Raw genomic sequence first — 17,462 nt, 5'->3', positions numbered from 1 at the left:
CCCAGTCTAGCCCAGTCTAGTGTAGTGTTCCTCTTTATTTAAATCCCAGTTCGACATCAAAATACTCACATCCATAGTCTCGTTTAGTAGAAGAAATGGACCAGGCTTCTACTCTATAAACGTCCAGAGTTCTTATAAAACATTTAAAGGGATATCAGTGCAGGCGGAAATTGACTCTTTTTCTGATGGGATCAGGGTCACATAAAACCTTTCGTTTGGATTGAGAAGAGGATCATGGTGACACTCAAAACATACAGATGCAGCCATTCAAAATGCGCGGGCGATACCGCATTAATTTCCGGTACGCTGTACGCAGTCTACCGCAAGCTACCGGTAAATACCGCGAGTTACCGTAAATTCTCCTATAATACGACAAGCAAAATAATAGTATCCGGAATTTCCGCAAGGTGGAGCTAATAAAGCTCAACCTCTCATGTTTGAGCTGTGGCCATCAGTCTTTAACGAAGATATTACTAATAGTATTAATAATGAATGACCTTGGACAAGCTGTAAGTGTAAACTCAAAGTATTGCCCTGGTCAACATTCTTTTTTTCATTGACCGTCTTTGTAAAAGTAACACCACAGGATTTCGCAATCACACATTTGTTTCCAATCATGCAAAGTACAGTGATTCACCATGCCTTTCACATGCTCATAAAAGAGATTGATTTAGGAACATAAACATATTACTGTATGAAAACTGTACTGTATATGTATATTTAATGTCTTAACTGTGCCCGTTTAAGTATTGAATATTCATATCTAATTTTACCACTGAAGGGAAATCTTAGTAGCTGAGCATAAAAAGAATAAGAGCATACTGCAACGTGTGTGAAGGCCATAAACGATATTAATTTTGGAACATAAACATACAGTATATAGCTAGTCTTGGTACTTTAAAGAAAAAAAGACACACCAGTATTCCATTTCTCCCTAAACATTTTAAGTCTTTAACTAACATGATACCGGAGTTAACAAGCATACTTTTAGAATTTGATTAAAAGGGAATATAATATGGAATAGCGTATCTAAAGAATTTAATAACGGTATGATTATATTCGTGTACTGCGACAGGGCTGTGTAAGGCTGTTTCGCCTCCCTGTTCATGCGAGTTGTCTTGTAGCCTACTGGTCTATGTGTGTGACTAACAAAGCACAAGTTGTGTGTTTGAATCCAGCTGGTGCTGGACCTTTCTTTTAACAAACATTTCTTCGAAAAAATAGAATAGCGATATTATGGACAATCAATTGACTTTTATATTTCAAAATATTGCAACATGATCGATTCTAAGTCATTTTTGATAACAATGAATAGTCACCTTCTTCCCTTCTCACAACGGTTCCTGCTTCTATTGTGTGTGTGTGTGCAACAGAATAAATTTTTATTGAGAATTGGAGGCTGGACAGTATGCGTTACAATATAAACATTTATATTGATTTAAATCGTGTTCTGATTTAAATCGCAAACGCGTGTTTAATTATGTGTTTTTAAATCATAATCAGGCTAATGCATTTCTACATTTTCTGTATGAACCAGCTTAGAGGTTCATACAGAAAGACAGCTTGTGTTTAAATTGAGTGTAAGGTAATTTATGCTTCTAAAGTCATGGTCAGCATTTATTATTGTACTGTGCTGTAAACGTTTTCTGTGCCTAGTCACATTATTTTATAGCGTTTTTGTTGTGTTATTAAATCCGGTGGCGCTGTGTGTTAGTTTCCTGACTCCCATGTCACATGGTCTGTGATTGTATCCCATGGAACTATGACTTTATTTTTTAACAAACATTTCTTTGAAAAAATGAAACGTTTCCCTTGGTCAGAGATTAAATAAAACCTCACTCACACCAAACAAATTTATATTTCAAAATATCACGACATGATCGAATTTAAGTCTTTTTAATAACAATGAATAGTCACCTATGCGTTACAAAATATACATTTATATTGATTTGAATCGAGTTTTGATTTAAATCGTAAACGCGTGTTTAAATATATGTGTTTAAAGGCGATATACTGTATAAAAGCGCTGATTCCTATGGAGTGTGTCCCGCCGGGGATTCAAAAAAATTATTTTAAATTGGCTGATAGAGCTTAGACTACTGTAACTGTATTCTAGCCTGTATTACAAAAGAACATTGGACAATGCAACGTAAATTGCAAAAATGCACTTGGAATCTGTCCAAGCCCTCCTACAAAAATTATTTAAACTGTGACACTGATCATTCATCTCTAAATAAACTTTATTTTATATAGCGTTTTAAGCGAATAGGTAATTAGATTGCTCATAAACCTAATCGCTTTTTCTACATAAACACAGCATGATTGCTCTCTGAAAATGCATTTCCTTTATTTATACAGTAGGCTCAGATTTCAACTATAGATCGTATTATTATTAACTTTCTTGGAAAAATGTATTTTATGTAAACCATGTTTGCTATTAATTCATTTAGTGCTAAAATACGTTCATTGTCTTCCAATCGAGTCGAGTTGACATTGGAAGCCTGCCACACCCGGACTGTTAAACCAACGCATTAGCACGTCAAAGCCCATTGAGGGTATTGAGCCAGTATTGGCTTTAGTATTCCCCCCCTCTCCCCTCAATTCAATTCAATTCAAGGTGTTTTATTTGCATGACTGATGGGTACAAGCAGTGTTGGGTATGTATATTGTAACGCTTACGGCAGACAGGCCCTTTGTAAGAGCCGGCGCACCAGAGCAGCGCACCGAGGGAGCGTCTGCATTTATAACTTAGTTTTTAAAATTAGTCAAGCAATATGAAGCATCTCCTTTTACTTTTAAGTCCCTTAAATACATTGAGCACAGCTTTCTCACCACTTAAGATTGCTTTTGATACCATTCTTACACAAAGCAGAAGGGAGATCTTAGTGCCTGAGCATAAAAAGAATAGGAGCATACTGCAACGCGTGTGAAGTCCATAAACGATATTAATTTTGGAACTTAAACATACAGTATATGGCTGGTCTCGGTACTTTAAAGAAAACATACACACCAGTATTCTATTTCTCCCTAAACATTTTAAGCATCGAAGTCATTAACTAACGCGATACCGGAGTCAACAAGCATACTTTTAGAATTTGATTAAAAGGGAATATAATATGGAATCGCGTATCTCAAGAAATTAATAACGATATAATTATATTCATGTTGCAAAAGAACTGCAACGGACATAAAAACTCCCTTGCTTTTAACAGAGCGTTCCATAATTTCTAACTACGAAAATGCCAGGTGAAAGGATTTGTAAACATATTTTGTTAAAGCAAGTCAGTTTTTTCTGCAACACATAAAATACATTTTTCCAAGAAAGATTAGCCTTTGTCACTAATGAAACCACTAAATAAAGACATAAATATAGAAATCTTAAGATTTGTTTTATTTAATGTTGGTAGCAGGATGAACTGTCAGAGTGTATATTTTGTCGCAGAGTTGCTGCAAGATGTTAACAGTGAAAAAGGTATTTAGAAAAGAGTTATTTCAAGATGAAAATTTTCAGAATAATTGCAAATCTAGCAGGATAGAGAAAGCACAGAAAACTGGCAGTTAGATTGATCAGATTAGTATGAAAAGTCATTTAGCAAAGGGAATGAGAAGAGTGACAAACTAGTATACTTTAGATCTTTTTTTCTGAACCAGGGAAAATCTGATCATGTTTCCCTATAACAATAATAAAAAACTTTATTTGATATATCACCATTAAAGGTGGCATCTCAAAGCAATACAGTAGATGTAAAAACAGATAAAAGGACCACAGATTACAAAGTAAATGCATATAAGAAAGACAAGCAGTTAGAGGTGCTACCAAAATTAGAAAATGAAGCAAATACAGACACTAAGTCTTCTGAAAAGAAAGGTTCTGAGGTTAGATTTAAACTGGCCCTGGTGTGTGTGTGTGTGTCTGTCTGTCCTGTGATGGATTGGCGCTATGTCCAGGGTGTATTCTGCCTTGTGTCCGTCGCTTACTGGGATAGGCTCCAAATCCTCTGTACTGGATAAAGAGAATAGAAATGGATGGAAGTAAAGGCACTGTGTGGATGGAACTATACACAGTGTTAGAAACCCACTATGAAATGGCAGCATCTCACTGAGAATAAAACATTTTATAGTGCTGGCTTAAGGAAACAGCCTTTCCACCTCTCTTGCACATCAGCATCCATACCTAGTTATTTAAACAAATTGCCTCTAATTATAAACATCTTAATATGCTGGCTCTATGGATCCGCATCAGCTATGTTTGCCCATTCCTTCAATTCATGTGCATCAACGCTAGCAACTACACAAAATCTAAAATATGAGCTCTACTTGCCACTTACAATACCAACAGTACCAGCTAACTTTAGTAGTGACATTTTCATGGATCTTTTTAACAATAAAATTTACAACATCAGACTTCAGACACAATTAAAAAGGCCTCAAAAACGTCCGGTACAAACATTTTCAGCATGGAATAAACCTTTACTTTAATGGTATAAACCTTAAATGGATTCATATTCTCAATAAGATTTGGTGCTCAGTAACATGACTTAGAAAATGACAGAAGACATACGTATCATGCTTATCCTTCTATTTTTCATAATCGTAAACTCCTTAAGGCAGTTACATTTTCTCTGTTCTGACCTGGAGTTACAGAGAAATTTAAATTCTAATAAGAGATTTGTAATGAGGAAAGTCATACCAATCACTCATACCAGGATTTGCAATTACAATACAAATACTTTCTTTCTGTATGTGTTTATTTTGCAGTTTGAGTCTATGGCATTCCTTTGGGGGTCTATACTCCAAGGCATGACTTTTTTATGGGAACATGACATTTTTTTAAAGTCTTTTAATGCAAGCTTCATATAAACCCTTAGCAGTGGTTACTGTCTGGAGCAGGTACTTGAATGGCACAGATTCATTGAAATGATTCAATTTCTTTTGAAAATATTTGGGATAATACATATTCCAGAAATCACAGCCGTTGAATTATCCAGAAATTAATTTCTCTCAGGGTGTATTTAACCCCTCATGGATGGCATTGTATGAAATGAGTTTGTAGTTCCCCATTTGCCTCTATTATGAGATGCTGTGGACACTATTTTATACATTTTAGGAGTGTCCATAGGAAGGTATGTTATAGAAAGAGTGAACTTCTGTTTTGCCATTATTTTTAATAGGGACGTTACATGTTTACACTTGGTGCTCCTACTAGAGGAGAGGATATGATTAATCTAGGCTTATCACAGAAACTGAAACACATCTGGTTGGTGAGTCTACTGTGGGTAAAATGTTACTGGTACCGCATGTTGTAAAGCTCAGTATTTTCTCTCTTGGCCTGACTTTTTTTAATGTCTGAGTGTTAGAATCCATGTTGTTGCTGGTAAGGGAACGGTAGGTGCTGTGATTGACACAGTCAAAGCCTTGTACAGAGATACCATTGTAGCTGTTTGACAGTATTTTAGATGCCCTTAGTTAAAAGCATGGGAGGAAGTACTGCCAAGGGGAGGGGGGGGAGCAAGGATTTTTTCTTTGAGTTTGTGAGGTTATTTTTTGTTATATTGTGTTTCAGAAAGCAAGAAAATAAAATTTACTGTATGATAAAAAGAGAAAGAGCTGGAGTAGATCCTCAGATCAGTTTGCTACCAGCAATCAAACAAAAAAAATGGAAAGAATTGTCTCCTCCTGATTGGAACCTTTCTTACTGTCTTATAATTTATCAGGCTACCTTTTAATTTCCACTGAGAGAAGGAAGTCACTTGTCATGCAGCTATTTTATTCTTCATTGCACAAAATGCTCTAAGTTAGCAAATGAAACATGAACACGTATTGAAATAAATCAAGAATACGATTAACATGAATGTATAAACATCCAAACTATACTTTATCACATTTAATTATTGGGTTAGCTTTTTATTGAGCCAAAATGTTATAAATGTGTGAACATCTGTAAAATGGAAATATTTATATTTTTCTCTTTTCTGTTACCTGCCTGACAGCATTTTGTATCCCATTCTGTATATTACTGGAAAATATTAGACCCAACCTAAAGAATTCATGGGGGTAGTGGGACACAGTACTGCAAAGAGTCTCCTAAAGGGACAGAGCTATTAGCACTTATGTGTTTGAGTCTGGAGAATATAGTAAACTCTAAACATTAAGGGAATGCATGGAATCGGAAAATATAAATTGCATAGTACACAAGACTTAACTGGTTTTATTCTAGGAAAGCAGACAAGACTGAGTCATGGGACTCAGAGGATCCAAGGCTAGACTGAGTATAATAGGCTTCGGGCTTCTACAGATGCAGCCATTCAAAATGAGCGGTAAAAACCCGCGGTACAGTACCCAACCCGCAGGGCACCGTAGGGCACCGCGGTAAGTGATTGGCTGGCCAAAATGACCGACAGGGGCACTCGTGGTGCATTGGTTGGTAGTGAAAAGATTTAATCATATAATGTCTTTACTGTGCACATTTCAATCCGCTTAGTTTTGAATATTTATATGGAATTTTACCACTAAAGGGAAATTTTAGTAGCTGAGCATAAAAAGAAGAGGAGCATAACGCATCTGAAGGTCATAAACGATATTAATTTAGGAACATAAACATTACTGTATGTACATAAACTGTACTGTGTATGGCTGGTCTTGATAGTTTAAAGAAAAAATACACACCAGTCTTCCATTTCTCCCTAAACATTTTAAGCATGAAAGTTTTATGAAACGATACCCAAACATGTGATTGCTGTATAGAATGAATTTTAATTTTTAAAAATTATTTAACACGAAAATTAAGCTGTTTACATCTTCCGCCTGAGAACAGTCAACCGTTGCTACCCAACGCAGAAACACAGCCACTAAGTAGCAAAGAGAGGACATTAGCTAGCCAATATGATAAAGAAATAAATGATTATTTTGTATATTTCTTTTGCACATTTATTTGAACATTTCCATCGATTGTACAAGCACTTGGAAACTGTCCAATCCCTAGTTCATCAAGCATTTACCGGTCTGGCGCCGGTCTGTGTCTTCTAGGATATAATGCCAGCGAACTCTTTTTTTATGTCCACTATAACTACGCTGGGCAAACGTTCCGAGGTCAAATTCTTCCAGCACGGGGGTACCTTTAAAGCGGAGACGACGGCACCAAAATTTTTTGGCGCGCCTTCTCTTTTAAGCCCTGGCCAAATATGAAGACAGTACGTACAGTTATAATTCAAACGGAATTAAAAACTACACATCCCAGTTACCATGGTGGTGCTTGTGATCATTGCGTTTAACCAACGAAACAGGGCGAAAAATTAGTCACATGACTTTGGGGCAGAGTTTCGAAAGCTTAACCTATCAGCAACAAAGCGAAATTTACACGATAGGCTACCTCAAACTGTCAGTTACACGACTGTGTATGTCGCTTAAGCCACTCCTATTTGGCATTTTAGTTATGGAGGCGAGAAGACGCCCCCCCCCCCCTTCTCTGGGTGTCTGATTTGCCGCCATGTTTAACTGTTCGGTGTCCGAATCGGAGTAGCTACGCGTACGAAATAAAGTTAATCCCAACTACAAAACATATATTTTTGTGGTAAGAGGGCGCAAAACATCAGTATTTACTGCTATTAATTACTGTACGATTTATAGTTGAAATTTGAGCCTAGATATAAAGTTAGATATAAAGTTAAAATCTCGACAAAGCAATGTAGGAAATACAGAGAAAATAAATCCTTTCTGACATCTAAAATCAGTTTCGATCAAGGTCTCTAAAACGAGAAAAGAAAAAGAGGATTTTCGGAGGGCAATTACGCTGTGTTTATATAGAATAACTGATTTATGAGCAATCTAATTTCTTGTTCGTTTAAAATAGTGAAATGTCAGCTGCAAAAGATCGCACCAGAAACAGCACTCTCTCTGCCTGTCATAGACGTTCAGGAAAGGCTGAATGAAGTCATGTCAAGTACAATAATTCGGTGATCAATAATAACAATTGTAGGACAGTATATAAGGAGGATAAGGATTTTGAAGTTGACTCGAAATCTGATAGGTAACCAGTGCAAGGACTTGAAAACAGGTATAATGCATCCCTGATAGGATTCTTGCTGTCATATTCTGAACATATTGAAGATTGCTCAGTGTGGATTTAATTTCCCCAGTGAACAGGATGTGCATTTATTAATTCTAGAAAAAAAGCCTTTCTTGATTTCTCTAGTTCTTAGTTTCTCTAGTTCCCTTTAAAATAAACTATTATTCCACAATGCAGAGTATTACATGGCCAGTATTTACACATGATATTTGTGATTTAAATAAATTAACACAAGCAGCTTTTGGAGATTTAAGTGTTGGCTGAGTTATTGCAGGATAAAAGACTAGAGATGTTGGCAAGAAGAAGATAATTTGGGGAAAGCTGAGGAATACACTTATAACAAGAACACTTCCTAATGGGGTTAGGCATACTTTTGATGAAGATGATGAAGTTAACAGACTATATGTTTACATAGATACTGAAATAAGGATTGTATTTTAGATGATGTGTAGTTGCTGGCATTGAACTGTGTGTTGGATGCACATGAATTGAAGTAATGGGCAAACATAGCTGATGCGGATCCACAGAGCCAGCATATTAAGATGTTTATAATCAGAGGCAATTTGTTTAAATAACTAGGTATGGATACTGATGTGCAAGAGAGGTGGAAAGGCTGTTTCCTTAAGCCAGCACTATAAGATATTTTATTCCCAGTGAGATGCTGCCATTTCATAGTGGGTTTCTAACACTGTGTATAGTTCCATCCACACAGTGCCTTTACTTCCATCCATTTCTAATCTCTTTATCCAGTACAGAGGATTTGGAGCCTATCCCAGTAAGCAACAGACACAAGGCAGAATACACCCTGGACATAGCGCCAGTCCATCACAGGACAGACAGACACAAACACACACACACCAGGGCCAGTTTTCCCATAAACCAATTAACTTACCAGTATGTTTTGGAGTGCGAGAGGGAGTCATATCACACATATGGAGAAAAACCATGTAACCCGGAGAGAACATGTAAACCCCACACACACGGGATGGCAGGAATTGAACCTAGGACCCCAGTGCTGCAAGATAGCAATGCTAACCACTTCGCCACCATTATAAATGGATGGATATCTTAGTTATCTTTCTAGTTCACAGGTTTGCATGCATAATTTAATTTTGAAAGCCACTGAGACATCAGGTACTACTGATGTATTTATGAAAAAGAAACAAAACAAAAAACATACTAACAACTGTGCCATCCTACTCCTTAGTTAATACATTTTATTTTAACATTGTTAGAAAAATATTTTGAATTATATTTAACCCTATTTTTTCTTTAGTTTTGTATTTAACATATTATATGATAGTCAGACTTAATGTATATTTGAACAATGAAAATATATTTTTACAAGATGCGGGGGAAAGTGCAACAGCTTATTACAGTGCTAAATTTAATATTATTGATTGCTAATAGTTTATGCTAACACCTAACTTTCTTAATTAGATGTATTTAAAACAGTGAACTAAGTGTAACATACTATTCAGAAATACAATCGAAAATAGTTTTGTGGTGTTTGTATGGATGAAACGTTTCTAAAATGTATAACGTAACAAAATTAAAGACGATTAAAATCTGTAATCTTTCCACTTGTAATGTCATTAGACAGAACAACACGTTTCTGGTTTGTTTTAATTAGCTAGTATTAGTTAGTAGTTAGTAGTTTTAATTTAATTAGTATTGCAATTCGCACTGATTCCCTTGCGAAGATATGGACTTAAGAATATTCGTGCCTGGTCAAAAAATGGCATTAAGCACTTAAAATTTATATGGTTAATAATAGTAAACTGTAACATGCTGTAACAAGATCGGTTAAACTGCGAAGAAAATGCTTTCAGAGAAAATGTTTCAGGTGTTTAGAACATAGATCTCCAATGCAATTTCAACCAAACCTGTTCCCACACACCCTGCCCCCACTACCATTAGAATATACACAAAGCACTGAAATCTTTCGAGCTAATGATCAGGTGACCCGAGAGAGAGCGAGAGAAACACCAAGGGGTGCGGAACCAGGGAACTATTTACATGTAAAACGGGCGATCTCCCCAGACTGTCCGCCCGTTTCACTGTTACCTGGATACCTCTTTATTTAGAACTCACTAACACTGATTTTTAGTTTAGAAGGATTCAAGTAGGGTTTTAGATGAAAGGCAAATACCTTAATCAAGCCCAAATCATAATTGAACCCATTCAGAGCCTACATTACATTTTAGCGTTTCATTCTGAGCAGAAGACCCTCACACCTGAAGAAGGGGGAGGTGTCTTTCGCTGGAAATCTCGCCTGCTTCCACTTTACGAGTACAACCCCCTCTCTGCTGGAGTGCTGGCTGTGACGAAATAAACCGGTTTCACAGGTTTCAATCAAAGACCATGTGACATGGGAGTCAGGAAACTAACACACAGCGCCACTGGATTTGATAACGCTATAAAAACGCTATAAAATAATGTGACTAGGCACAGAAGAAGTTTACAGCACAGTACAATAATAAATGCTGACCACGACTTTAGAAGCATAAATTGCCTTACACTCAATTTAAACACAAGCTGTCTTTAGCCCTCTAAGCTGGTTCATACAGAAATGTAGAGATCCAGGCTCAGAACACACAGCTTCATTAGCGAATACATATGCAGGACAACTAGAGAAGACGTTTTACAGAGGATGGATTTTTAGAAACATCCCATCAGTGACATCACTGAAGTCAACTCCTAGGTACTGGAACTGTCATGTGGATAGTTTCACAAGAATCAGACAAAGGTTTAAGCATCGCTTGTTCTAAATAGAACTGCAAAAAAAAAAACCAACCCATAATGTACTTCTTTGCAGCTCTGTTTGCCCAAATCATATATTCACAACGTGAAATCTAGAAAATAATATTACGTAACCAAAATCCGCAATATGGAAACAGAACCTGTATAATTGTTGATAGATGATGTACTCGTAACATTTTTTCAAGACGAACTACAACATTTAAAAAATGACTTGTATGTACTTGATATCTCTAATCAATCCATGGGTCCCAGCACAAAACGAAACTAAAACGCATACCGTTTCGCGCTTCTTATTAGTTGCTCAAAAGTAATTTGACCGTATGAAATGCATAATATAAACCTAGAAACATATATGTGAGCAGTACTTAAGCACTGTAGTATCGGTGTTAAGACATACCTCTCAAAAAGACATACCTCTCAACTTGATGTAAATCAAGTTAAAAATATCTCGACCGATTCTGGTCATAATGAAACCATGTTTCGTGTATGTTTTCTTTAAAGTACCGAGACCAGCCATATACTGTATGTTTATGTTCCAAAATTAATATCGTTTATGGCCTTCACACGCGTTGCAGTATGCTCCTATTCTTTTTATGCTCAGCTACTAAGATTTCCCTTCAGTGGTAAAATTAGATATGAATATTCAATACTTAAACGGGCACAGTTAAGACATTAAATATACATATACATACTGTATACAGTACAGTTTTCATACGGTAATATGTTTATGTTCCTAAATCAATCTCTTTTATGAGCATGTGAAAGGCATGGTGAATCACTGTACTTTGCATGATTGGAAACAAATGTGTGATTGCGAAATGCTGTGGTGTTACTTTTACAATGATGGTCAATGAAAAAAAGAATGTTGACCAGGGCAATACTTTGAGTTTACACTTACAGCTTGTCCAAGGTCATTCATTATTAATACTATTAGTAATATCTTCTTTAAAGACTTTAATAGCCACAGCTCAAACATGAGAGGTTGAGCTTTATTAGCTCCACCTTGCGGAAATTCCGAATACTATTATTTTGCTTGTTGTATTATAGGAGGATTTACGGTAACTCGCGGTATTTACCGGTAGCTTGCGGTAGACTGCGTACAGCGTACCGCAAAATAATGCGGTATCGCCCACGCATTTTGAATGGCTGCATCTGTATGGTAACGGATTTGGGTTCTAGCTAGCAAGACCTGGGTTCGAGCCAATACAGTGAGGCACGAAGTAGGGTGGGAGCGGCAAGGGCACAAGCCCTAGAACCCGAATCCGTTACAATAACAAAAGGACAGACAATGAAATATAGGCTATTTCGAAGTTGCAAATGTGAGATATAAAGTCGGAGTTGTGAGTTACTAAGTCGCAATTCTGAGTTACTTAGTCGGAATTCTGCGATACCATAGCGCGTTTTTTTGTAACTCCCTGGCGGAAACGGGCTTTCATACATTTCAATTAGTCTGATCAGTGTAGGACAAGTTAATGTAGAACCATTGCTATGTGTGTCTCTTGTTTGTATATAAATGAATGTCTTTGACAACTTAATGTTAGTTTTTAATTTAGTTTTACGATGTAGGTCATGCGTTAACATATGCAGGAGCATACGAAATGTCTCCCTCCTGATTCAGCTCATGCTCCATAGGAGAGAAGAGATTCCTCCTGCTTCTCGTACAATCATATCAGAACAGAAGCCCGTGTCACCCAGCTCTGATTCAAGAGCGACTTGCATCTTCAGCCTTTTTTTTATTCGTGATCCTAATTTTCTTTAGTTATGATCAATATTGAACTTTTTCTAGATAAAATGACAATAATCAAACATGCAGGCAGATTTTTAAAAAGTATTAGGAGCTGACAGGGTGCCCCTTTGGAATAGTCGTCAGAAAATGTGAGAAAAGGAAAGTTACCTAAGCTCTCACACACAGCATTAGAGATTGGAATCTGATTGTAAAAAAACACTACCTGTCTCCCCTTCATTTAAAGGTGCTGTTGTTTTTACTTTACATACTGTTAGCATTTTAATGAATTGTTAAAAGATTGATACACAAATCGCTAAATAAGAAAACGTAAAAACCCAACTGTAAGCAATTGACTATTCATATTCCTGAATTTTAAATCCCTGTGTTTATCTGTGTCCAAGTGCCTGGTGCAGCTATTTTGAAAGCAGAGTCTATGATTTATTGCGGAAGCGCATTTTTGCCACCCAGGAAAAAAATCTTAATTAATAAATACCAAATTATCTCCTAATTACGAGATAGCAACGATGTCATATGTGTGTATGAACAACCTGTTACATTTGCAATGGCAGTACCTACAGGCTATCGAAAGGTTTGCTGGCACTGTGGGTTTAGTTTTCCTGACAATGTGCATGCTGAGAAAAGCGCATGGACTGACTTTCTTCTCGCAATGAAAATGTTACCGTTTGTAGCTCATGTAAACACAGTTCTAACCATTAGCACACTCGTATATATCCTGAATCAAGAACGAATGTGACCTAGAATCCATTGTACCGCTTCAAACTGAAAGTCAGATATTTAGTCTCAAAACTACATAACTCAGGATTTTTTTTTCCTTGATGGCAGCATTGGCTTCTGTTATTTAGATTCAACCACTGAAGAGGTTGATTTTGTGTTTTTAGCTATTGAACATAACTGGTAAGTTTAAGTCAGTTCTTGTAACTCTTTCCGCTCGAAAGCGCTGTATTAATACCGGCGCACCTGTCTCCACAGGAAAGTTATTGCTGTTCCAAAACCAATGTACTGCAGCTTGTGGCCACGTGTTCCTGCTGTCAGCATGTGATACCATGTTCTTCCACCGCTAGAAATATTACTGCTCTAGTTCAGGAGTAAAAGAAGAAACAAATGCAAACACCGTTTAGAAAAAACACACACGTCTCAGGCTAACCCTAACCATGACAAGGATGAGATTTGAACCTAGAGGAGCAGGTCACAGTGGATTAGCAATCCAAAAAATGACTCCTGTTTAATTTTCTTTACGCTTGCTCGATTTGTAGTACGCTCCTCAATCCTTACAACCGATAAACAAAACGGCTTCATGTGCCACAGCATTCTGCTGCAGGTACGGGTTGCACCGTGTATTGGGCGAACCCGAATGGAATATTTCAAATATGTGAAGAATTTCATGAAACCTGAAAAAAGATGATCACAGCCAATGTCAACAGTTCAGAGCCTGTAGGTAGCTTCAACAGAACAAAACGATCTGAAGCCGCAATAATTTCAGAGTGTATTGTGACACTCTAACCACGTTGTTGCTATTACTGCTACTTCTGCTGCAGTTGCTTTAAACTCTACTCAGCGGGCAAGTAAAGTTGTACAAGAAATAGACTACTTTGAGCCGTCCAAATTCCATTATGTGAATTTAAGCTTTTTTATTAATAACAGCATGAGTAATACAATGCATGCTCAGAAACGTTACTTATAAGCTTATGAAGCAACAGTGTTTCGACAATTTGCGGTCTTCAAAAAGTAAACACTGAAGTTTTTATACTTCCTTGTGAGCAGATCACCTTTGATTTAGAAAAGGAAAACTTACTCCCCTGTTGCTTTCAAAGCTAAGAAAGCTGAAAAACGGAGAAGTAATAAACCCGATTTTAATTTAGATACACATTTTCTAATGCAGCCTGCATTACAAGACACTCTATTTCTCGAAAGCGTATTATATAAAAAAGAGGAAAACGAAAATATATGGATGACAATATTTAAAAGATGAAGATTTTACTTTTGAGAAATTGTCATTTTATGTATCTAGACGCTTTTCAACCGCTGTTTTTAGAACTTTGCTGTGCTTCCTGAATCATTTTCAGTGTTATAAACTGGGTGTGGAGATAGCGATCACTTTGTAGAGCAGTTGATAGGCTGGAGCTGTTCAGACTACTCTTGTTATTTCTCAAACGCTTCCATCATTTTTCTTTCATGCTAGGACGCGAGTGTGTACATGTGTTTGGTTTTCGTTTCACTGATTCTCATTGAAGATTTGGGAATTAACGAAGAAAGAATCAGTAACCAGGAAGGCAGAAGCTTTGGTTCTCAACGATCTTGAAGACGCCTATGTAGAGCAGCGTGTGATGATTTGTACTACAAAAGACCAAGTGCTCAGTGACGTCTGCGTTTACCGTTGAAACTTTTCATCTCAGGTGCAAAAGCAGTTGTGTTAAACATAGCTGAGTGGCGCAGTAGAAGCGTGCTGGGTCCATAACCCAAAGATTGATGGATCAAAGACATCCTCTGCTATACATGTTTAATGCATGACTGATAAGCACACCATCAGTTTAATGATGTGCATTGAAACTCATTTCTTCTCTCGTGTGTGCAAACTTCACACTTACGGTGCTCTTTAATCTTTACAAATATGCAGATGCCCAAATGTTTCTTTGGTTGTTCTGACATCCTTTATAGATTCCTCAAATCCTTCAAATGAACATCCATATCAGCACAGTTATGTTTATATCTTTTAAAATTAAAGTACATACAACAAAAATATCAATGTACATTTGTACTGTGCTCATTTAATAATGATTGTCAAGTTCTCCAACAACTCTGTGTTATAATTTTAAAATATTTTTGCTAAGGATACACAACGGGTGTATAAGGCATTCTAACTACAGCCAGCTGAAGATAAAATTCCACACGTGAAAATGGTTTCACGCACATTTCCTGCAAAGTTCAAGAGGGCTTTTAGCGGAGATTATGTTTACATCGAAACAATCCGAAGCACGTCCCTGATCACCAGCCCTTTGTATAACAGCTGTACAAAGACACATGCATAAGGAAATGTTGTGTTTAGCAGAAGTGAGTTAACATGATCCGTGACCTAATTTACCAGAACAAATACTCACCCAGCAAGGTCTGCTTTACTACAAGAGAGAAGTAGAGTGAAAGACGTGATCATTTCACGCCGTTGTGGAACAAAACGCTTTTTTCTTGGAATTCTAAATCAATTAGAAATTCAGAGCGACACATAAAGGCTTTGTCTGCTTAAAAGTGATGATTTTTAAAAACTGATAAAAATGTAGAAAACACGTTTCTCACGTAGAAATTTAAGATGGGGATGGGGCTTTACTAGGAGCGGCGCTGAACTCACCATGGTGCAATTCATTTACGTGACGGGCTGGTGGTTTAATGGATAACGCGTCTGATTTCGGTTTATTAGATTGTCGATTCGACTTCTACCGGGGTTGTGTGATTTAAATCAGGCTCCTCAGAAATAGATGTCCGTTATGTAAATGAACCGCACCTGAAAGCAAACGTTGGGTCTGGTTTCCTTTCTTTCCTGCATGAAATAGCAAATCGTTACAAAAAAAAAAACACCAACTAATGTCCAATGGCGTTAGTCATTTAAGTCAACATGAATATACTGTAAGGTCTTGGTACATGGGAGTGGATTTCAACCACAATTAAAAAAGGGCAAATTATAATTACAGGCTTCAGACACTTTTTCAAACAAAAGAGACCAAACACTCCCTAACTTTCAGGTTTGCTTGAACCTGTAACAAAAAAGGGGTCTGAAGCTTCCATTCTCTGATGTGACTGTCTCTAAAGCCGGGCGTGATGTTTCGCGGATATGCAGTGTGCCTTTTCTCTTGTCGTGTTCATGATGATTCGCTGCATAAGCTCCTGATTGGGTGTTCTGTACTGCGCTGTTATTTCGTTCAGATTACCTATGTGGTGTACAGATAAAACCCGACTACGTGGTGTAATTTCCGGGTTCGGCACCAGCAGCACCTGCAAACTCCTCAGCTGACCTCGACGTGATTTGAACACGCAACCTTCTGATCTGGAGTCAGACGCGCTACCATTGCGCCACGAGGTCACTTGCGACAAGTGCTTTTAATTCCCCCAAAGAGAACAATCAGCGTCCCTGAAAAATATTTTTTTTTTATTCTCTCCTGTGAGGAGCGCCGCTCTTCCAACGAGAGACTTCTTTCCAGACCACAGAATATTCTTTCCGCCCGGCTCTCTCACAGAGAGCAGACACACCGTCTCCACTGATGTGTTTACTACATCTATAGATCTGACCCCCTACAGTCCCGATATTCCTGGACAGGATATTTACCACCAGCCTCGTGAACGTCTCATCTTGACCTCTCCCAGGAGGAGACAAATTAACACAGAATCCTCTCTCCATTTAGCAAATAACACAAAACACTGTTTACCTGTCAAGACAGAAAACCGGGCTGCTCCAGGTGAGGCTTGAACTCACAACCGCAGCATGACTCCACTGATCACGTCATTTTACAAAGCCTGAACCGGGAAAGCGACTGGAAATCAAGCACTTATGGCGTTGTTTTAATACTTGCCTACTCTTTCAATTTTTCGGTCAAATCTTTTATTTGGGAGTACTTTCAATTGATGTTAATCCTTGTCCTGATGCACGATTCTGGGCCATGGTGCATCTTGAATAATGTTCTTATAGGCTTCAGTTTGGAAAAGTGCGCTCTTCAGAAGCTACAGAAACCGCTAATGGTTACATAACACTTAATGCAAAAGGAACGTCCGGGTTTGAAAAATAATATTACTTGCTATGAATACAAACACTGTTACAGCAGGCGTGTTAGGGCTATTTTAGCTTAGATCATCAATTCATCTTACATTTCTTCTCCATCTATATCAACAGCGTCATCGCTACTG

The 17,462-nt window shown here is 37.5% G+C and overlaps 1 non-coding gene across 1 annotated transcript; it reads right to left on the bottom strand.

The window, feature by feature from the left end:
* Positions 1-16,572: 16,572 nt before the first annotated feature.
* Positions 16,573-16,644, bottom strand: trnaw-cca (transfer RNA tryptophan (anticodon CCA)). Its single transcript has one exon. It is a non-coding gene; the product is annotated as a tRNA-Trp (tRNA).
* Between the last annotated feature and the right edge of the window lie 818 nt (positions 16,645-17,462).

The sequence above is a fragment of the Lepisosteus oculatus genome, chromosome 14 (assembly GCF_040954835.1).
Source record: "Lepisosteus oculatus isolate fLepOcu1 chromosome 14, fLepOcu1.hap2, whole genome shotgun sequence".
NCBI lineage: Eukaryota > Metazoa > Chordata > Actinopteri > Semionotiformes > Lepisosteidae > Lepisosteus > Lepisosteus oculatus.
Note: the sequence above shows the minus strand (reverse complement) of the source record. Positions and strands in the feature narration are given on the sequence as shown.